The sequence below is a fragment of the Oncorhynchus nerka genome, linkage group LG22 (assembly GCF_034236695.1).
Source record: "Oncorhynchus nerka isolate Pitt River linkage group LG22, Oner_Uvic_2.0, whole genome shotgun sequence".
Classification (NCBI taxonomy): domain Eukaryota; kingdom Metazoa; phylum Chordata; class Actinopteri; order Salmoniformes; family Salmonidae; genus Oncorhynchus; species Oncorhynchus nerka.
In genome coordinates, this window is record NC_088417.1 from 46406630 (window position 1) to 46431666 (window position 25037).

Below are 25037 nucleotides of genomic sequence, written 5' to 3' on the forward strand. Positions count from 1 at the left end.
GACCACGCTCCATTTAAAAAAGCATACAAACATTAATCCAAGAGGATTAGTCACGAAAGTCAGAAATAAGGATAAAATTAATCACTTAACTTTGATGATCTTCATATGGTTGCACTCACAAGACTCCATGTTACACAAATGTTTATTTTGTTTGATAAAGTCCCTCTTTATATCCAAAAAAACTCTGTTTTGTTGATGCGTTCTGTTCTGTAATCCACTGGCACAAAGGCAGTCACAACATGCAGATGAATAGATCCAAATAGTAACGGTAACATGTCAAACAATGTTTTTTATTAATCCTCAGGTTGTATATTGTCTTTAAAATCGATAATATTTCAACCGGACAATAGCGTATTCAATACAAAGGAAAAAGAACGGAGGGCGTGCTCCAGGTCGTGCTCGCAAAAAGCTCTGGTTCACTCGACCGACCACTCAGAAAATGTTGTCATTCTTACTCATTTTTCAGAATAATAATCTAGTGGAAGCCATAGGAACTGCAATCTAGGTTAAATCCATTTACAGTTGGGAGAACAAGTATTTGATACACTGCCGATTTTGCAGGTTTTCCTACTTACAAAGCATGTGGAGTTCTCTCATTTTTATCATAGGTACACTTTAACTGTGAAAGACGGAATCTAAAACAAAAATCCAGAAAATCACATTGTATGATTTTTATTGCATGACATAAGTATTTGATCACCTACCAACCAGTAAGAATTCCGGCTCTCACAGACCTGTTAGTTTTTCTTTAATTAGAAATCCGCCTGTTCTCCACTCATTACCTGTATTAACTGCACCTGTTTGAACTTGTTACCTGTATAAAAGACACCTGTCCACACACTCAATCAAACAGACTCCAACCTCTCCACAATGGCCAAGACCAGAGAGCTGTGTAAGGACATCAAGGATAACATTGTAGACCTGCACAAGGCTGGGATGGGCTACAGGACAATAGGCAAGCAGCTTGGTGACAAGGCAACAACTGTTGGCGCAATTATTAGAAAATGGAAGAAGTTCAAGATGACGGTCAATCACCCTCGGTCTGGGGCCATGCAAGATCTCACCTCGTGGGGCATCAATGATAATGAGGAAGGTGAGGGATCAGGTCAGAACTACAAAGCAGGACCTGGCCAATGACCTGAAGAGAGCTGGGACCACAGTCTCAAAGAAAACTATTAGTAACACACTATGCCGTCATGGATTAAAATCCTGCAGCGCACGCAAGGTCCCCCTGCTCAAGCCCGCGCATGTCCAGGCCCGTCTGAAGTTTGCCAATGACCATCTGGATGATCCAGTTAACCAAGAGAGGTTAACTTCTTATGGGCAGGTGGGACGGTAGTGTCCCAAATATTTAACTTTCATAAAATCTCAACTGTAATACATCAAAATAAAGCTTCACTTCTTGTTAATCCAGCCGCTGTGTCAGATTTCAAAAAGGCTTTACGGCGAAAGCACACCATGCAATTATCTGAGTACACCGCCCCGCATACAAAAGCATGAAAAAGATATTTCAACCAGGCAGGTGCGCCACGAAAGTCTGAAATAGTGATATAATAAATGCCTTACCTTCGATGATCTTCTTCTGTTGGCACTCCAAAAGGTCCCAGATACATCACAAATGGTCTTTTTGTTTGATAATGTCCTTCTTTATATCCATAAAAACTCAGTATAGCTGGCGCGCTTCAAGCAAAACTCCAATACTCCCTCCATCAAAATGCATACAAAATTAATCTCAAACGTTACCAGTAAACTTTTCCAAACAAGTTAAACGTTTATAATCAAACCTTAGGTACCCTAATACGTAAATAAACTATACAATTTAAGACAGAGCATCGTTATTGTCTTTACCGGAGAAAAATATTAAAGAACGCTCTCTCTTCCCCACACTTGGAAACACTACAGCCAAAAATGGGAGCAATCTAGAAAAACCACAATTTCTGGCTAATTTTTCCAAAAACCAGCATGAAATTCTTTCTAAAGACTGTTGACATCTAGTGGAAGCCCTAGGAACTGCAATCTGGGAGGATTTTGCCTTATAATAAAAGTGACAGCCATTGAAAACAGTGGTAGGGTGAATTTATTTTTTGGGGGGGATGGTTTGTCCTGTGTCATGACGTTGGCCTGGGGGGTAGGATTATGACAGTCATAAATACCTCTTCCCCCCCTTTTCCTCTCTCTACCCTACTGAGGTTACATTTGTAAAACCCTTGGTTAACATAGAGATTCTGTGAACATCAGAATGTGGGGGGGAAATTAACAATATTCTGGTAATCCGACCAATGGAACATATGCGGTGGTACTTAATGAATATGATGTCAGTTCGGTTGTCATCTGAGACATTCTCATCAGTGATAAGATGGTGGAAAGTCTACACATCAGAGTTAACGGATTTAAATGTTTGAATATGAAATTATTTGTGAGGGGATGAAATGTGATTTTAGCTTCTAAAATGTGAGATGTGGGTTTTCATAAGATAGGGCTGCTCACTCAGTGGCCCACCCATGTGAAGAGACAGATGTTGTAAACTATGAAACACACCCCTTTTCTCCCTTCCTATATAAAGCCTTGACGACAATAGAACTATCTGTTCCGATGATGTGAGGACGACGGTCCTATGTCAGAATGGTTCAGGTAATATCTACCGAATGAAGCCAACATCAGCGTGAGCTTTGGTTGCGAATGGTATGAACTTTGAACTCTTATTCACTACAGAAGTGATACCTCCTAGCCGTTGAGTTAGCAACAGCTGCTGCAAACAAGGATTAGGAAGGAACAGACAGAGTATCCCGTCTATCACACAACGACGTTACTACAACTTATCCAATTGACCACCAGAGACATTCTTCAAAGGACAGAGGAATCGGTTTGGCAACACGACCTTTCATCTACCACCAACCTACTGAAACACACCTCAGAGTAAATATTTATTGCATTTTCCTTTTACAAATGGGCGGTAAATTTAATTTAGAATGCATAAGATACTGTATTTACGATACCACAGCTTCTCCCTGTGTCCCTCAGTCTTCCCTGTCTTTCACACAAACCCAGCCCCTTTTCTTTTGTGTAACAAGCTGTCATATCTGTTCCGCCCGCTAGGGACGTTTTCCTTTATGACGTAATTTGTAATCTAGTTATGATTTAAATATGTGTATGTGTTATTCTGTGTGATTTGTTAGGTATTTAGCAAATAAATAATTAAAACCAATTTTGTATTGCTGATTCAAATTGTTAGCCAGGGTTCGTGCAGATAACTAAGAATTTACAACTTTCAGATGAGACTCATCGATTGATATTGACTGCTATTGATGTAAAATATTACTAGGTCTTTAAGAGTTTATTCGGAAGATAACAGCTCTATAAATATTATTTCGTGGTGCCCGACACTCTAGTTAATTACATTTACATGATTAGCTCAATCAGGTAATAGTAATTACGGAGAAATGATTTTATAGAATAGCATGTCATATCACTTAATCCGGCATACCCAAAGACACGACACCTGCCATATCAGTTCTGTTATACATAGACATCATTTTATCAGTTTTAGAAACTTTAGATTGTTTTCTATCCAAATCTACCAATTATATGCATATCCTAGCTTCTGGGCCTGAGTAACATGCAGTTTACTTTGGGCACGCTTTTCATCTGGATGTGAAAATACTGCCCCCTTCCCAAGAGAGGTTAATCTCGTGAACCATCTTAAATGCTTTATTGATTTAGATTAAAGAAAGAAAGTCCACAATATGTATTATCATTCCAAATGCTTTGAAGTTCCTTTCAGACTTCTATTTTCACCTGACTGAGTAAGGTAAAGTAAATATGAAAAATTCCATCCCTTCTCTGCATACTCAGAATGCATAATGATTAGTGTCCACTCTTGCTCCTTGAAGACGAACATAATAGAAACTGCACACAGGGAAAATACTATTTTTTTCGCGACCAAAATAGCATAGTTCTCATTTTTGTAGCATTCTGTATTGATTCCTGTTATGAATAGCGTTTCATTAATGCATGGAATGCTTTGACATTTTAAAAAGAGAATGTCAAATTTAGTGTTCTCAGAGGTATTAAAGCCTGATCGATATGGGGCAGGATATTGCTGATCTGTTGAGGGATGGCTGGGAAAGTGATTAGTTTCATGTGTCTCAGCTAGACAACAAAGCTTGATGAATTTCTACGTCCGTTTCATCATCACCGCTTGCACACATTCTTGAATAATATATATATATATATATATCAATCAAAATATGTGGACACACCTTCAAATTAGTGGATTCGGCTATTTCAGTCACACCCGTTGCTGACAAGTGTATAAAACCGAGCACGCAGCCATGCAATCTCCATAGACAACATTGGCAGTAGAAATGGCCCATACTGAAGAGCTCAGTGACTTTCAATGTGGCACCTGTCACAGGATGCCATCTTTCCAACAAGTCAGTTCGTCAAATTTCGGCCCTGCTAGAACTGCCCCGGTTAACTGTAAGTGCTGTTATTGTGAAATGGAAACGTCTAGGAGCAACAGCGACTTAGCAGCGAAGTGGTAGGTCACACAAGCTCACAGAACGGGACTGCTGGGTGCTAAAACTTGTACCGCGTAAAAATCATCTATCCTCGGTTGCAACACTCACTACTGAGTTCCAAACTGCCTTTGGAAGCAATGTCAGCAGAAGAACTGTTTGTGAAATGGGTTTCTATTACCGAGCAGCCGCACACAAGTCTAAGATCACCATGCACATTGCCAAAACTCGCCGCCATTGAACTCTGGAGCAGTGAAAACGCGTTCTCCGAAGTGATGAATCACGCTTCACCATCTGGCAGTCGAAATAATCAGGGTTTGGCGGATGAGAACACAGCCTGCCCAAATGCATAGTGCCAACGGTAAAGTTTAATGGAGGAGGAATAATGGTCTGGGGCTGCTTTTCATGGTTCGGGCTAGGCCCCTTAGTTCCAGTGAAGGGAAATCTTAACACTACAGCATACAATGACATTCTAGACAATTCTGTGATTCCAACATTGTGGCAACAGTATGAGGAACAACTTTTCCTGTTTCAGCATGACAATTCCCCTGTGCACAAAGCGAGGTCTATATAGAAAATGTTTGTCGAGATTGGTGTGGTAGAACTTGACTGGCCTGCACAGAGCCCTGACCTCAACCCCGGTATGGAACACCTTTGGGATGAATTGGAACGCCGACTGCGAGCCAAGCACAATCGCCCCAGCATCAGTGATCCGACCTCACTAATGCTCTTGTGGCTGAATGGAAGCAAGCGCCTGCAGCAATGTTCCAAAATATAGTGGAAAGCATTTCTAGAAGAGTGGAGGATGTTATAGCAGCAAAGGGGGGACCGACTCCATATTAATGCCCATGATTTTGGAATGAGATGTTCGACAAGCAGGTGTCCATATACTTTTGGTAATGTAGTATACTTGCCAGTTACATTAAACTTCCTCAGGAAAACCTTTCTGGGGACATCATTGCTCATGGAATGACCTTGACATGGACAGGAAGGCATGATTACTGTCCATGCTGACTTTCACAGAGAAATGCAAACATGTCCACTTTGCGCCGCAGGTGTTAGTTATCTTTTTCTATAGCTAGCTGCTGGCCAAAACTCGCTGCAATCTCTTATGTTCTTCTCCTACAAAAGGGATAGGAAGTAGCGGAGTGTCCTCAATCCTTGACACATGTTCAACTGACAAGGAGAAAGTGCCCTCCGTCTCTGCCAGTCTTAGCCAAGTGCTGCTGAAGGCAGTGGGTTAAAAAAGGAGTATAATCAGGCTCAGCTTCGAGAGGGGTTGATAAATTGAACGTGCTCTTGTGATGAATTGGCAAAGTGAGGCTTCACAAAGCGCTTAATAATCAGAGCTAATTGCTCCATTCATAATTGACTGATTGGGACCCATATAAGGGCTTGGCAGTGTGGAGTGACAACAAAGGAAATCAAACTTAACTCAAGAGAGGGATCCATTGATTTAGCGTTGAAGGTCTACATAAACTAAGCAGTCATTGGAAATGTTTAAAGAATTGTATCTTAAGCAATGGAATAAACCTACTTCATTCTTCATCTACAACAAATTGCATCCCGCTATTCAATGAACATTTAAATCTGTCTGTTTCTTTTCGGTACATTCTTCCTTTGTTCTCAGGTTCTTGTATTTGTTGGAACCATTTAGTGCCACTATGGAAGAACCAGCACATCAATGCCTCTGTAATCCAATTGAAATTCTGTCAAGAATATAGTCTAATAGATGCTCCAGATCACAATTCTAAACAATAACATCCTCAATGAAGAATGATGAAAGAGCCAAAGCAAGTTCAGAAGTATCTAAAGCTGTCAGAGATGCTTTGGGCCATCAATGTATCCCTGATGTAAATGGCACACATAATCAGTGCAGAAGTATTGCAAGGGGATTGCGCATAAAGATTAAGACCGGTTGGGCCTAAATTGTGACTTGAGATAAGCTCATAAAACTCAAACTTTCTTGTAAATCATGCATTGATGTCATTGGGAGATATGTACAGTATCTGTAACGTGGGGGATCAACATTTAAATATCTAATCCTACCGACTATCGTCAAATGTAATGTGGGGGATTTAACAACAAATAACCTATTCTTGAAGCCGTACTACACCAAGTGTCACAAGGTGGATAAGGGACAGGTTCTAGGTCTGGGATTGAGCAAGCAGAGTGAAGCAGAGACAGAACACAAAATATAATTTCAGCATTTACTTTAAGGCATGGTCTACATCATCGCTTCAGCACATTTGGTTTCAGCCATTTCTCAATTCAGTTCCACAATTCAGTTATAATGCTTAATCTCCATATCAAATTCTTGTTACCTTTACTCTTAAAACCTACCTAATATCACAGAACATGCAAACCAAACAAAGGGTTTAGGGAAACAACACAGTCCAGCAGTCAGGCATACATTTGATTTTCTCAGAACTTATTGGCTGCAGTCCAAACACGTTCATTTTACTCACTCGGCCCTCACGCTAGCCAATGAGGAATCCTCGTTGAAACCGGATTCAGTTTGAATGCCATCTTAAGTGGAGGGCCAATCCAGCCTAGTGGTTAGAGCATTGGACTAGTACCCTGAAGGCTTGCAAGTTCAAAACCCCGAGCTGACAAGGTACAAATCTGTCATTGAAAATAACAATTTGTTCTTAAGAACCAACGATGTGCTACCTTTTTTGTAGCATTGCTGACTATGCTAACATCTTTTCAGCCCGAAACTCAGAGTTTTGGGTCCAGCAACTCTGTTGCTGAGCAACAGCAGCAGCTAGCTAGTAGCAGGATAGAACCTGTAGCTAGCTAGCTAACACAAGTTGGATAAGAAGTAAGCCACAATCCAAGGAAACTAGGTATATTTTTCTATGGAAGGTTTTTCATATGGCTGAAGTAATCTGTGTAAATTAAATCAGAGAACAAATAAGATAAGCTAGCTCACGGCCAATGAGACTGTACCATAGCTGTGCACCACAACTCAATGTTGACAATATAACTTTTACTTTACTGCATTCCTAAAAAGAATACTGGACGTTCTACTCCATACATCTTCCCTGATGCCCATAAGTACTTGTTACATTTTGAATGCTTAGGCAGGACAGGAAAATATTCAAATTCACGCTCTTGAAGAGAAAATCACTGGTCATCCCTATTACATCTGATCTGGTGGACTCACTAAACACAAATACTTCATTTGTAAATGTTAGAGTGTGCCCCTGGCTATCCATAAATTAATTAAACAATAGCCTAGTGGTTAGAGCGTTGGACTAGTAACCAGAAGGTTGCAAGTTCAAATCCCCAAGCTGACAAGGTCCAAATCTGTCGTTCTGCCTCTGAACAGGCAGTTAACCCCCTGTTCCTAGGCCATCATTGAAAATAAGAATTTGTTCTTAACTGACTTGCCTACTTAAATAAAGGTAAAATATCACTCCGCCTGTCCTGCTGGAAGCTGAGCCCCCAGTTTGTGGGGCCCTTCAAGGTCCTACGGAGGGTCAACAAGGTAAAAAAAATATGATACATTTTTCCACATTTTGTTTCGTAACAGCCATATTCTAAAATTGCTTAAATACATTTCCTTCACTTAATCAATCTACACACATGGAGCGGGCAGGTCCGGATGGCGCAGGTGGAAATCTCAGATGTTGGGATCTAGAATGTAGTCCACGGGAACCCAACACTGCTTCTCTGGACCATACCACTCCCAGTCCAGCAAGTACCGGAGCCGATCCCCTACGTCGGGAGTCAAGGAGGTATCTGATGGCATAGACGGGGCTTCCCTCGATGTTAGGGGAGGCGGAGGAGTGTCGTGGGGGATGGCATCAGTCAGGGGACCAGGAACCACCGGCCTGAGGGAAACATGAAGAGGCTGTGATCCGGTAGTTAGTGTGGAGCTGTAATCTACAGAGCATTCGGAAATCATTCAAACCCTGTCCTTTTTTCAAAATGTTGTACGTTACATCCTTATTCTATTAAATTAAGGGACAGAAATGAGCATGTGAGAGCGACAAATAATACATTTTATCAAAACTGTCACACCTACAAACTTTTTAAATCCAATGGTCACTTTATGGACACTATAATCTCGTTTTAATCCGATGTCTAGAACTTGAGCTAGGTAGGCAAAGAGAATACTCTGAAAATTAATTTTCTAGACCCTTAAAAAATCCCGGTATGTGGATCTCAGTAACTGCCCGGCAGCTCACGGCGGGGAGTGGGTTGTGTAACCCCAATTAAGATTATTTGCAATTTTCATTGGGATTGGTGTCATATTGGCTAAAATAATTATGATGGTAGGGAGATTTCAAATTAACATTAGGCTTCAACCATTGCAGTTCTATTGTGGGGTCAATTAAAATATACTAAATAGAGCAGACACCTCACAAGCTACAGACAATGCGTTTTTATTTTTCCCCCAACGCAGTTAAACCAACACCATGCCCTCTCCAAGTCTGGTAGTGAATATCACGTAGCGCAAAATTTCAGTCACTGATCAATAACATTTGCCCTTGTATTTCAAGATTGAAAAATATATGAACATAATGTTGTGGACCAAGCTAGCCATTAATGTCCCTTAGCGCTCAAAGACAGATTCAATGGCTGTATGCATAGCTTATTCGACTGAATGATTAGCTAATAAATATTTGACAAGTTATGAATAATAAGCATATGCTTTTACCTGATAATATACAACTAATGATAATATAACAGCTTCAAATACCGAGCTAGTACCGTTAAGTAGCCTTCAATTGAGGGAATTCAGCAGAGTTCTCTGAGACATTTTTCCAACTCATAGACACTGAAATACAGTACATGGGCAAATGTTACCAAACATGATGATAATAATAGGCCTGCATTACAGTAGGCAGCTAATTGTTAAATTACACTTTCCATTTTTACCTTAGGTCTCCGTCTCTGCGCTGATTGCCTGTGAGTGAGGCAACGCTAGCTAGCCAATGGGAGCGTAGTAGAACGTCCCTCAAACGGGCCGCGGTTTTGACATAACTGCGCTGGAAAAAGACGCACAGACATGGAAAGCGACAATACACAGCTAGGTATTATGTGCATAAGTCTGATTGGCCTTTAAAATAATAAAAATAACTGCACAGGAAAGGAATTTTGCTGACATGCGGGATCTAAATAAGGAGCTATTATACTCTCCAAAGTACACCCAAAATAAGCACCATTCTGTGGATTTTAAAGAGTTTAAGCAGGATGCTTGCTGGACAGCCTAGATGACTGGATATTTATGTCAGGGATCATTTAGTTTCAGATCCATCGGCTTGTACCTCCATCAGTGTGTGAATGCACATACAATATGCATAGATTAATCAATTTCTCCTCCTGTCCACCTTGGTAAGCTTCTCTAGAACATGAAAAACAGTCAATGCTGCATTTGGTTCTCTCTGCTCCAGCCCTCAAGCTATTGATGCATTGATTAATTTGCCATGCTTTTTTCACTGCCGCTTCCTTGTCTCATGGAAGACAGGATTAAGATTTCACTGTTTGATGTTTACCTCACTGTGAATACATGACATCCAATTAGTAACTATTGTGTTCTCACTTCAACCCTAAATAAATGTCTAATGAAGGTGCACTCTACACCAAACTGTTACTTATGCCTGAAGATTAGGGAAGACCATTTTTTTATATTTTTTTTACAAGCTAGGCCTTATTTCCTTTATAGCATTTTGGATGACTGTCATTCATATTGCACTCACCCAGCTCAATGTAACATCGGTAGGTTTAGGCTACGACATGATACTCAAAATTGCCCTATACCCATCGCGAGGTTGCTACAACCTAGAAACCCTACAAATTACATTTTATAACACAGGTTGAGAGACAAATTGGAGTAATCAAGGTGACAGACAGTGACACAATCAATACCTCCTTGCCTGGGTCTAGCTGATCTGGGTTTTAATCATTAGTCCAAACAGTCCATTTTGCAACTTAATCAAGAGTATCTATAGGACAAATTCAGGTAGGTCCCTCCCCACATTTTTCCGTTTGCTTCCGTTTTAAGAAATCTTTTGCAACAGAATCGGCAGAATGATCACCCTCACACATAGCAGCCACATAAGGCATCCTCACTTTGCTAGCGCTCGCCTCCTCACTTTGCTAGCGCTCGCCTCCTCACTTTTTTCCTTTGCTTGTGGACTTCAGTGCACAACACAACAGCTGTCTGTGACCAGGCGCAAAAACCAGATCCGCTGAACCGAACACATCCTACAGCATTGTCACCAAATTAACATTATAGTCAACTAGAACTATCCCGATAGTAAACCCACAATTCAATCCATGTGTACAACAACACAGTACAGTGTAACGTTACGTCAAGCAGTTTCGTAGTTACTCTAAATTCAAGCATAGTGGTGGCTGCATCTTGTTTTGAGTATGCTTGTAATCATCAAGGACTGGGGAGTTTTTCAGGAGAAAAAAAAAGATACATGGAATGGAGCTAAGCACAGGCAAAAACCAGTTCTGTCTGGTGCAGAAAGACACAAAACAGAAAACTACCTACAAAAACCATGTGGGAAAAAGCTGCCTAAGTATGGTTCTCAATCAGAGACAACGATAGACAGCTGCCTCTGATTGAGAACCACACCCGGGCCAAACACCAAAGAAATACAAAACATAGAAAATGAACATAGAATGCCTACCCTAGTCACACCCTGGCCTAACCAAAATAGAGAATAAAAGCCTCTCTATGGCCAGGGCGTGTCAACGAGACCTGAAATTGTCTTGCAATGATCAACAACCAATTTGACAGAACTTGATGAATTCTGAAAGTAATAATGGGCAAATGTTGTACAATCCATGTGTGGAAATTTCTTAGACTTACCCAGAAAGACTCACTGCTGTAATCTCTGCCAAAGGTTCTTCTATAAAGTATTGGCACAGGAGTGTGAACACTTATGTAAATCAGATATTTCTGTATTTAATTTAACAAATTTGCCAACATTTAAAAAACATGTTTTCAAAAACATGAGGTGTTGTGTGTAGATGGCTGGGGATAAAAATCTTCAATTGATTTCAGGCTGTAATACAACAAACTGTGGAATAAATCAAGGGGTATGAATACTTTCTAAAGGCACTGTATAGCATATTTCCCACCCTGCGCTACTCGCAGGCCTGGCAGTGCTACATGGGCAAAACCGGGCAGGGTAATTCATATACCATTTGTTATGTTTATGGTGAAACAAAACAGGGCACAAATTATTTTCTAGGTGTTCCATGCCCAGCTTTGCCACCTCGTAGAGCAGGCCCTGCATCAAATCCCCTTCAGCAAACAGCTCAGGCTTTGTAAATAAGGTCAACAAACTGGAAATTGTGAAATGTGTGTGTCAGTCAGTCAGACCTTTGTCCATCATACTCGCTGTAAATACTGAGGCACCTTGCTCAGCACAAGCCTGCTCAATGCAATTCCACCCAGCCACAGAACAGAAACCCTGGAATAGTAATAGACAGAGCAGTTTCCTCTACCCCAAGGGCTCCACCTAAGACGTGTCTCAAATCAAATCCTGTTATGAGTTCCTTTTCAAACTGCTCTCTTACCTCTTCTCCACCATCACCTCTCACAGTCATAATTTATCAAATATGTCAACATTTCAAGTGAATCAAATTCAGGTTATAAACACATTTTTCAATCTCTATCGTGTATCACATTTAGATTGGTGAGTTGAGTGCTTAGAAGGACACTTCATCTCTCAAGGTCGAAACAGGTATTCCATGGTGAAAATGACTATTCAAGGCTTACTGTACCATACAAAAACCATCAATCAAGATGTTATACTTGGAGGACCCGTTATTGTACAACAAAAAAAAGCACAAAGATAAATGAATAAGCTCTCTCAAGGAAGATGTAGAAAATAGACTTAAAAATATTGAATGACACTTCATTAAGAATTCCAAAATGTCTCAATCAAATTTTCTGGCCTGCCTGCATGGTTTTGTCATTATTCCATTAGTTCCTCAGGGAGCAGTGTTTCTGTTGATAAATTGTATGGATAAGCTGAGAGGTATCATTAGTCTTATAGCTTGATCTATAGCACTTATATGCTTTATTATTATTAACCTCCTCCTGTACTCCCTGTTCACCCACATCTGTGTTGCCGCACACACGACTCCAACTCGATCATCACATTTGCTGACGACACAACGGTGACTGGCCTGATCACCAAGGGTGATGATGCAGCCTACAGGGAGAAAGTCAGAGACCTGGTAGTGTGGGGGCTGAGCTCCCAGCCATCCAGAACTTACATGTCAGGCAGTGTCAGAGAAAGGCCTAAAAATTGCCAGCAATTACAGCCACCCGAGACAAGGACTGTGCTCCGTACTCCTGTCCAGCAGGTGCATCAAGGGTCAGAGCTGCAGAATCCTAAACAACTTCTATCCCCTGGCCATAAGTGTTAAATGGTTAACTACTAGTGTTCGACCTTACACCTGTGCTGCTGCTAAGCTGATTATTGACTACATTTATTACTACCACTATCATGCTGTTCATTGATTGCCATTACCATTAGTATCTATCTATTTATCCTGCTACTGGTCACTATTACTTCTGTTTATACGTATATAGTATATTACCATAAGTGTTTATATATTCCTGCTACCAGTCAATGTTCAGTACTGTGCCTACACTGACACTTGCACACACACGCCCACCACTTATGCTGCTGCCATACGGTTTACTATTCTTATTGTTATTTATCATGCTACCAGTCACTTTCTCATAATCCCTGCCTACATGTACATATCTACCTCAATATTCCAGTATCCCTGCACATTATACATTTGGTACTAGCACTGACCCTTCCTCTCTTATTTCTTGTTTTTTAATGATATTTTTGTATGAGTTATATTTTGATATTGAATACTGCACTTTTGGGTAGGGCTTGCAAGTTAAGCATTTCACTGTACTTGTACATGTGACAAATACAACGTGAATTGTATCTTGTCAAGGTTTTCCCTGTCTCCTGTAGGGTAAAATCCTTGATTAAACTTGAGGCTGTATTCGGAACCCTAAGCCTTTTAAATGTTATGCTATATCACTCACAAATTGTATCGGCTATCATGTACATAACATATAAGTGGACATAATATGGACACATATTCATATTCACATATTCATGTAGACTTTAGTACTTGTGACCTTACCTTACTCGGTGTCTTGATGAAATGCCTAATATCGGGCTCAAATAGATCCTAAAAGTGTCATTGCTAATGTGCAAAACACTTTGGAATAACATCCTCGCATACAAAACTAATAGCACGACCAAAAGTGGACGCAGGTTTTGCAGATGAAAATCTAGAAGCCTCGTAAACTGCAATTTTCCCCCACGATTCCATATTCCATTCAATGGATGCCAAACTCTCTCCCCTTAGGCAGCCACAAAGAAGCACATAAAAGGATATTCCAGTTCATCTGAATCATCAGCAATATACCATGTCCTCAAATCTCTTGCCATTTCTTTTTAAAAGCAGTACAGTAATATGGCCCTCTGTGTCTTCTCCAGCCTCAACCAACTTGCACAGTTTTATCTAATCACAATCAAATCTTTTGAAATTTGCTTTGCTTACTGTGCTGTCTTGTACACTTGCCGAGATGTTCACTTGCCGAGACTGTATGCGATTCATAAATGTTCTTTAAAAACCATGGCCAAACAATGAGAGCACAAGAGAGAGGAAAAGAGTGGGAGAAAGATGGTAACTAGAAGACAGACAGTACTCATTAGATAAGTTTAGTGACAATATGTTTTCCCTCAGACTGGAGGTTGAATATTTGATTCTCTCATTGATTTGTATTTGTTCTCATTTGACATGTTTGGCCTATTCCTATTGGTAACAAAAGCCTGAATATGAGCTCCATGCCTTCACCACAGTTTTCATAAAATCTCTTTGAGACAATTCTGTCAACGCAAGTCTAAAGAGTTTCTGTTTTGTCTGTTGTGAATATAGATCTGGAAGTCCCTTTTAAAATATTGAAAGGTGTTTGTGATACCACAGTAGATTTCAAAGTTAATTTCAAAGCGAAGTTTAATGCAGTCAGCCCAAAAGCCGCTCTCTTTATCCTCGGGAATTGCTTAGGGGAAAGAGTTTGTTTATACTCAAGAAATAACTGTGAATGCAAGCAATTAATGAGCAGGAAAATGAATGCTTCTTAGTTGAGAAAAATAACCTCAAGTTAAAGGGGTGTGTGTGTGTGTCGACTTATTATAAGAATGGATTAACCGGGGCGGAGGGTGAAGCTATTAGTTTTGTAAATCTAAGGAAATTTATAAAAAGATCTAACCAGAGGTGCCCAAGCAATTACATCTCACCATTCCACTTTATTCTTACACTTAGGCCAAGCTGTTCATACATACAAACCAACCCAAATATTACGCCTTGTTTGGCCCCCAATAAATTCCCCTATGGCTGCTCCTTAAACCTCTGATCTCCTCTGCAAGTGATGAATGCAGAAAACAGCCACAGTGTACTGAATGAATAATGGATGGGGCGTGTTGTGAAAATTAAACCCGTCTCATTCTCCCTGTGATCCTTAGCTAAAATTGCTCAGAAAATGAATACCAGGGCGACTTTGGGAACAGCTAAATGAAATGAAAAGTGTTTTTTTTCAGCTTCTTTTTCCTGTTGGAGAGAGGGCGGTAAAAGAGGCTAACTATTTACTGCTCTGTCGCTTCCGGCACAGAGCTGAACAGGGATTCTGATATTAATCAAGCTTAATTTCAATGCTTGTTTCTGATAGCATTTATATCAAAGAAAGTAAACACGCAACTTAAGTAAATTTTGCATAATGATAGTGGAAGCATGGCCACGTCATTGCATGCTACTTTCATCAGTTTCTAATGGCTTAAATTAAGCTTGATCTGCCTACTCTTTTACCTTAGTGGTTCTGAAAAAGCAAATGGATGTTATGAACAAAACCTACAAGCAACAGTTTGTTACTGTATTTTAGAACATAGAAAAAGGTCAATGCCACCCCAATCTCTTATCAGGTTGCATTTTAACGGTTATTTCTTCAAAAGGAGGCAGGACTCAAATGGACACTGAACCAAATTTTATCTGGCCCTGTCAAACATCTCTTGCTCTTGATAAGTTGCAATGGGACACTTGCATTGGCAATCACTTTACATGTAGCCAAATATGTGAGATACAGTGCATTCTGAAAGTATTCAGACACCTTCACTTTTTCCACATGTTATGTTAGCCTTATTCTAAAATGGATCAGCATTTTTTCCCTCGGCAATCTACACACAATACCCCTAAATGACAAAACGAAAACAGGTTTTAGAGATGTTTGAAAATGTATTGAAACAGAAATATCACATTTACATAAGTATTCAGACCCTTTACTCAATAATTTGTTGAAGCACCTTTAGCAGCGATTACAGCCTCTGGTTTTCTTGGGTATGACGCTACAAGCTTGGCATACCTGTATTTCGGGAGTTTCTCTCATTCTTCTCTGCAGACCCTTTCAAGGTCTGTCAAGTTGGATGGGGAGCGTCGCTGCACAGCTATTTCAGGACTTTCCTGAGATCCCAGGTTTCCTCCAGACATGATGCTTGGCATTCAGGCCAAAGAGTTCAATCTTGGTTTCTCCCTCAGTCCTGACTAGTCTCTCAGTCCCTGCCGCTGAAAAACATCCCCACAGCATCATGCTGCCAGCACCATGCTTCACTCTAGGGATGGTGCCAGGTTTCCTCCAGACATGATGCTTGGCATACAGGCCAAAGAGTTCAATCTTGGTTTCATCAGACCAGAGAATCTTGTTTATCATGGTCTGAGAGTCCGTTAAGTGACTTCAAGGTCCTTCTCCCCTCGATTGCTCAATTTCGCTGGGCGGCCAGCTCTAGAAAGAGTCTTGGTGGTTCAAAACTTTTTCTATTTAAGAACGATGGAGGCCACTGTGTTCTTGGGGACCTTCAATGCTACAGACATTTTTTTTGGTACCCTTCCCCAGATCTGTGCCTCGACAATCCTGTCTCAGAGCTCTACGGACAATTCCTTCGACCCCATGGCTTGGTTTTTGCTCTGACATGCATTGTCAACTGTGGTACCTTATATAGACAGTTGTAGAAACGTCTCAAGGATGATTCATGGAAACAGGATGCACCTGAGCTCAATTTCGAGGCTCATGGCAAAGGGTCTGTATACCTATTTAAATAAATAAAAATGTTTTTTTCTTTGTAATACATTTGTAAAAATTTCTAAAAACCTGTGGAAAAGGGGAAGGGGTCTGAATACTTTGCAGCTGCACTGTAGGAGAGTAACTTGGATATGTCACAGGTGTGACTCATTTTCATGTCATCAGGAACAAAAATTATTATTGGTTAATTGACAGAGCGGGTTCCAGGTGCCTACCCACAGAAAGTAATGCAGTCCGGAGGCATGGTGGATCCTTGTGCAGAGAGCTTGTAGATGAGATGTTTCGTGAGAGCTCATGGTTAATGGAGTTGTGCTGCAGTCCAAACGCTAAAGTAGACAGCCATCGAACCTAAACCCTCAGCCCTTGAATGATGTTTTACATCGTCCTTAAGTACCTTAAATGCACTTTACCCAAGAGAGGGATTCTGATGAATGTAGAGGCAACGTCCTTGGTGGAAATTTTGACATTCAGCTTAAAAACAACCAAACTGAAACTATTAATCTACCTAGCGAGCTAATGTAGCTAGCTAGTACTCCTGTCAGGTAGCTAGCTACAGTTACCCATAGCTGGATAGCTAGTTTCATAGTTTGGTCATTGATTCCAATAACATTTCTGAATTCCAACTAATATTTGATGAAGCTAGCTACATTTTATAGGCTTCTCATGACAAGACCAATTTGAGCGTTATTCCCAATTGCCAACACTAAAATCAATGTCATCTATATATGTATATTTTTAGGAGGCTGATTTAAATGACACTTTGCAGCCAACAGAGGTTGACACGTGACTACAGTTTGCTTTGAATTGTAGGTCACATCAACCCCACATGTGGTCAAAGTTCTTCACTTGCTCCCTCCAGCTATAGAGGGCTGAAGGGGCAAAGGTTTTGCATTTTATTTTTGACATTTGTACCAAGGCAAGTCAGTTAAGAACCTGTTAGAGCTACTAGTTCCCCTTTGGGAACTCACCCCACCCCCCCTGAGCTGTAATGTGGCGCAGGGAACGCAAGAAATAATCCTAAAAATATTTAACCTCCACAGAATCGCTTGAAAAATGGCTCAAATGAAAGATAAAGAAGTTATTTATCTACCCAGCAAGTCAGATTTCTAAAATGTTTTACGGCGAAAACATAGCACATATTTATGTCCAACCACCACTGCATACATACCTCATTAGCATAGCCAAGTAGGAAAAAATATGCAATCAACAAACGCAGGATTAAAAGAAAAATCATTTCACTAACCTTTTGAAATCTTCATCAGATGACAGTAATATAACATGTTACACAGTACATTCATTTTTTTTTCAATAATATGCAATATATATCCATAAATCTCTGTTTACAATTATGCATCGTTCAAAAAATGCTACTGCAATGTCAGGAGAAATAAATAGCTCCGGCAGATAACGTCAGCTAACAAGGAATACACATCATAAACTTTGACTAAATATGCATGTTTTACATATGTATGGCAAGATAAACTTCTTCTAAATGCAATTGCTATGTTACAATTATTTTTAACGTTACATTTGGCGTTTACTAGGCTATAATAGAGAGTCGGCGCTCTCATTTAGCATGCTGACTCCTCTATCATGGAGTCGGCAGAAACCCAAAATGAAGACGTAAATATTCCCTTACCATGGCTGTTCTTGCTTCAGAAGACGTGGAAGGGTTAATACTCACCAAGTTAGCGTTCAGTTTGCAAGTCTGTGTCTTTCCGTTCTCAAACTAGACACTTTTCGGTCGAAATGTATGCAAATTTCAAGTGGCTGCGCACCAAAACGTCGAAAGTATACATTATATTTCGAGTAAACTTGTCAAACTATGTTTATAATAAAGCCTTAGCATGTTATAAAGGTCTACAGCAATCGTGAGGGCGAACAGATTAGCACACGTTGTTCAGTCTGTCCTGGGAGAAAGAGAGAGAAATATCCAATCTCCCATTGGTGAAACTTTTTTTTTGCGTCACCGGGACGTTTGGTCACGCTGAACGTCTCGTGAGCACGTGATTCTCACAGTTACACGCCTCATCGAAAGCAGGCTTCACGCTGAAGACATAGAATGTGTTTCCATGGTTATAGCTGTTTGGGAAGTGTGTATACAATGACGTCAAAGTGATGGCAACTTTTCCCATTACAAGAGAGACTTTGGGAGAATGCATGCCCTGAGACTTCTGCTTTAGCTAGAGACAAAATTTAAACGGTTTTATAAGCTTTAGAGTGTTTCCTATTCGATAACAATTTTTAATTGCATATATTAGCAACTTTTGACAAAAATTTATCATGGTTTATATGGGTGCCGAATTCCTCCAGAAGGGGCAGTATTCAGGCCTGTCCCTAAGAGGGTACTCTCTGGAGCAGGCGTGCCTCTAGGGACCCACCTCGACAACATCCAGTGAAATTGCAGAGCGCCAAATTCAAAATACAGAAATACTCATAATAAACATTCATACAAGATACAAGTGTTTTTCATCAGCTTAGTCCAGCCGCTGTGTCAGATTTCAAAAAGGCTTTACGGCAAAAGCATACCATGCAATTATCTGAGGACAGCGCCCCGCTTACAAAAGCATACAAACATTTTCAAGCCAAGTAGAGGAGTCGTGAAGACAGCATCGTGAAGAAGGCGCAGCAGCGCCTCTTCAACCTCAGGAGGCTGAAGAAATTTGGCTTGTCACCAAAAGCACTCACAAACTTCTACAGATGCACAATCGAGAGCATCCTGTCGGGCTGTATCACCGCCTGGTACGGCAACTGCTCCGCCCACAACCGTAAGGCTCTCCAGAGGGTAGTGAGGTCTGCACAACACATCACCGGGGGCAAACTACCTGCCCTCCAGGACACCTACACCACCCGATGTCACAGGAAGGCCATAAAGATCATCAAGGACAGCAACCACCCGAGCCCCTGCCTGTTCACCCCGCTATCATCCAGAAGGCGAGGTCAGTACAGGTGCATCAAAGCTGGGACCGAGAGACTGAAAAACGGCTTCTATCTCAAGGCCATCAGACTGTTAAACAGCCACCACTAACATTGAGTGGCTGCTGCCAACACACTGACTCAACTCCAGCCACTTTAATAATGGGAATTGATGGGAAATGATGTAAAAAATATCACTAGCCACTTTAAACAATGCTACCTAATATAATGTTTACACACCCTACATTATTCATCTCATATGTATACGTATATACTGTACTCTATATCATGTAATACATGTATCACTAGCCACTTTAACTATGCCACTTTGTTTACATACTCATCTCATATGTATATACTGCACTCAATACCATCTACTGTATCTTGCCTATGCCGCTCTGTACCATCACTCATTCATATATCTTTATGTACATATTCTTTATCCCCTTACACTAGTGTCTTTAAGGTAGTAGTTTTGGAATTGTTAGTTAGATTTCTTATTGGTTATTACTGCATTGTCGGAACTAGAAGCACAAGCATTTCGCTACACTCGCACTAACATCTGCTAACCATGTGTATGTGACAAATAAAATTTGATTTGATTTGATTCACAGAGACAAACTGATTTCTTTTTCTGACAGATAAGATCTAAACCAGGCCAGAACTTGTCTGTGTACACCAATTTGGATTTCCAATCTCTCCAAAAGAATGTGGTGATCGATGGTATCAAAAGCAGCACTAAGATCTAGGAGCACGAGGACAGATGCAGAGCCTCGGTCTGATGCCATTAAAAGGTAATTTACCACCTTCACAAGTGCAGTCTCAAGTGCTATGATGGGGTCTAAAACCAGACTGAAGCATTTCATATACATTGTTTGTCTTCAGGAAGGCAGTGACAGCTTTTTCTAAAATATTTGAGAGAAATGGAAGATTCGATATAGGCCGATAGTTTTTTACATTTTCTATTTTTTTTAAATATTTTTTCAAGGTTTGGCTTTTTCAAGAGGGGCTTGATTACTGCCACTTTTAGTGAGTTTGGTACACATCCAACCATGAACCCGATGGTCTCTCTGACAGAGCTCAAGAGTTCCTCTGTAGAGATGGGAGAATTTTCCAGGACAACCATCTCTGTAGCACTCCACCAATCAGGCCTTTATGGTAGAGAGGCCAGACGGAAGCCACTCCTCAGAAAAAAGCCAGATGATAGCCTGTTTGGATTTTTCCAAAAGGCACCTAAAGGACTCTCCGAACATGAGAAACAATATTCTCTGGTCTGATGAAACCAATATTAAACTCTTTGGCCTGAATGCCAAGCGTCACGTCTGAAGGAAACCTGGCACCATCCCTACTTTGAAGCATGGTGGTGGCAGCATCATGCTGTGGGGATGTTCTTCTTTTGCAGGGACCGGGAGACTAGTCAGGATTGAGGGAAAGGTGAACGGAGCAAAGTACAAAGATCCTTGATTAAAAAAAACCTGCTCAGGACTTCAGACCTTCCAACAGGACAACGACCCCAACAGGACAAGTCTCTGAATGTTCTTGAGTGGCCCAGCCAGAGCCCGGACTTGAACCCATTCAAACATCTCTGGAGAGACCTGAAAATAGCTATGCCATGACGCTCCCCATCCAACCTGGCAGAGCTTGAGAGAATCTGCAGAGAAGAATGGGAGAAACTCCCCAAACAGGTGTGCCAAGCTTGTAGCTTGGCACACCAAGAAGACTGTAATCGCTGCCAACGGGTCTGAATACTTATGTAAATGTTATATTACATTTGTTTTATATATTTGCAATCTTTTGTAAAAAACTGTTTTTGCTTTGTCATTATAGGGTGTTGTGTGTAGATTGATGAGGGGAAAAAACTATTTAATCCATTTTAGAAAAAGGCTGTAACATAAAAAATGTGGAAAAAGTGAAGGGGTCTGAATACTTTCTGAATGCACTCTAAACAGCAATAACATTATCTAACATTGTTAGCAAAGTTATACCAGAGTGGTCGTTATATTCCAGTTTCTCTGCTTATACTCACCAGCACTGTTCCTTGCACACCAAACTAGCATTACTGGTGCGGACTGACAAACTGAGTCCAACCACCTATTCCTCATAATAGCTAGTAGGGTCCTTCGGCAGGGCAAGGAAACCGTAGATCTTTGGCTGTGGAGGCATGGTCAATCCATATAGGACTTTTCAGTCTTAAAAGCATTGGGGGCTTACAATGAAGGGAAGCGAAATGGGTAGAGGGTGATTTGCAAGTGGAGCTTGGCAAAAGGAAGCATGATTTGTAATCCAAACCCATTGTCCATTTACTCATTGTGTCGCACTCTGTTTCTGACGAGACTGACTCTATGACCGAAATTATCATATTTACACTTTGTAGTCATTTTTGACACCATAATAAATGTTTAGTTTTTTTAGACGAGGCAACCTATTTGATCTCATTCCCAATGATCAGTGCTATAGTTTATTATGTTGCTGTCCAGCGGTTCTGAATTTGATTTGAACATTTGAATTTTTTTTTTTTTGTGTGTGTACTAGGCTATTTGATTTAATTGATATATGTTACAGCACTTTGGTTTCACCAATAAATATGTTGAAATGGAACCAACTTATCGGTTTCTGTCTTCAGTCCTTTTTGAATAGGATAGATGGGCTATATGGTATAGGTCAAATGTGATAGGCTGGTTATAGGCAGACTGAGTAGGGCTATAACTCCATTCCTATTCTATTCAGTTTAGAGAAATTAATAACATTTTAAATTAGCTATTATCAGGTTGGTTAATGCAATAAATGTCTGTGGAATTTGGAAAAATCCCGCCAGACTCGGCCCCTCCCCTCTTACTCAGCCAATCAGAAGCCTCTACAGCTTTGCAGCCATGGCACACTGCATACTTTTTACTAAACGGTACGTGCTAAATAGTATGCAGGTTAAGTATGTCGTACGCTAGTATGGGTATTCGGACCCAGCCACTGTCTCCCACACGAAGACTCTCTCAATACCTGCAGTCCTCATTGCCACCAGGGGGGCTGCTTCTTTAAGTCAAAATGGATGGAGGCATTATCTGTTTGTTCTCCTAGATATGGAAATATTTCACCAGTTATTTAGAAGCATTTACATTCTATTCATAGATGATGTTTACATAGATGGACATCCACCAGTAACTCATTTAAATACTGTCCCTCTCTCAAGACAGTACTTGATTAATAAGTGGCTTCAAGTTCTCACAGTTTACAAGGCCAGCCTGTGTAACAGGGTTATATTGGTGATTCCCCTTGCCACTTTATTGTTAAGCCAATGGGTTGTTGGTTTTATTTTTGTCTTGCCTTCACCTACTCATCATGGCATCTTATTGGCTGGTTTGCGTAGCTTCCTTACGAGGGAGGATGTTTCAGTTAGAATCGTCCCAGTGAACAAGCACCAAACCAGCGGTAAGTTGTTGGTTGCAAATCACTGTACGTCAAAAGTGATTTTTATACTCCCAAGTGATGATTTAAATGTACAATTTATATACATTTGTTTGTAAATGTTATTAGAACACCACACATAAGATGTAGCATTTTTTGGTGCATATTTGTTGTGCATTTTGCTGTAGAGAATTCCAGCTAATACTAGCTAGCAACTTACTGTGTCCGGTGGGGGGGTTCGTATATTTTGTACAGTGCGTGAGTGCAGAGTTGGATGGTGAGATTTTGTGCTGTTTCTATCAGAATGAATCTCCATGACTGGTGCTAGAAGTTGGAGTTTGTGTCGATGATTGATTGTACACAACGCAAGAAGAGTACTTTTACACCTGCTTGTTACCCAAAACGTACCTTGAGCACAATGCTTTGCAGTACTTCTCTGAGAAAAGCTTTTTTCTCCCTCAGAAGGGCACTGGTGGTGCAAGTAGCCGGTGGCTTTGAAGTGATCGAGGGTGCAGTAAGCACACATCCAAGCACTTAATGAACTGCCTCCCAGAGTAGTACAATGCTTTTGTTCTGTTCCTCAAAGTCTGGGGGGATGTGGTGGGAGATGTGAGGAGTTTTGATGTTGAGTCATTTATTCTGAGCTGTCAGATTCCTCTGCTTTTTCTCCTCATCCCCTTTTGACTTGGTACTCTAACACTCTCCTCCCAGCTCCCAAGATGTACGGCCAGCCCTCATTTATTTAGCTCCATTATGAAGCAATCTGCTGTGCCTTGTGAGTGATCATTCACTCGTGGTGGCTTCACAATCTCACTCTTCTCCCTCTGCTTCAAAGGCTGTTTTAAAGGGATGCTTGTGTGTGTGTCGTTTGTGTCCCATACTGCCCTTGTCCCTTTAAGTTTTCATCTTTCACCAGGAGTTTTGGAATAACAAGACATGGCTTTGTTTCCGAGTGGAGTTGAAGTGTATTCCACAATGCGTTGATTGCAGATGCTCACAGATTATGTGGAGTATGTCTCATACATATCTGGCCATTCCCATCATTATTTCTTCACTGTGGAACATTCTGAGGGAAAAATGAATAAGACTTGGGGGGGGGGGGGGGGGGGCGTGGGCTTGAGGGGTTTAAGTGAACTATCATTAGATTAATATCAGTAATAAATTGCCATTACTTCAAAGACCTATTGATTAGGTCTGAGCTGTGACTATGATCAGCACATCCACTGTGTTAGCAGCAAGACTGGGTGTGAAACACTCCATGGCTTGGCCACTGACACGTTCTATCGGGTCACTGAGGCTTAGATAAACAGTATTGATTAATCATTGACATTGATCACAACTTTTAAGTACCTGCTCTTGTCGGTTGTTTTGCCTGGAATTCTCCAGCATAGCAACCCATGTCATACTAATGATTGGTAAGTGTTGATGATTTTGTAAAGGAGGTCAACATGCCATGCAAAAACATTTATAGGTATGGTGGCCTGTTCATGCAAAACCTAAAGCACAAACACAAAAAGAAAAGCATGAAAACTGATTCAGAAAACACAATGGCAAAAAAGAAATAAAAGCAAAAGCTAAAGTCAAGGCATGAAAGCATGCTTTTGTTTTCATGTCTGCAAGAAGATAGCTAGTGGAAAACACTCCACCTCCCATGGTGGAGGTTTACAGTTAGACAATGTTTAAAGTGTGAGGCCTGTGTCTCTTAGAAAAACCCAACCAAATAAAATATCACAGTATTATTTATAGAACTGGTGGGTCAAAGTCTGGATGCTAATTGGTTCAAATTGCATTCCTTCCGGTGTCTATTCCACAAGTTACCACCGGCTAAATCTATGACGTTTAAACGTTTATTTACTCTGTTCCATCTGACTGCGCAATCCACTGTTTCATCACCTCGGACGTCAGAAGTTTACATACACCTTAGATAAATACATTTGAGTTCAGTTTCTCACAATTCCTGACATTTAATCTGAGTGAAGTTAAGATCACCACTTTATTTTAAGTATGTGAAATGTCAGAATACTAGTAGAGAGTGATTTATTTCAGCTTTTATTTCTTTCATC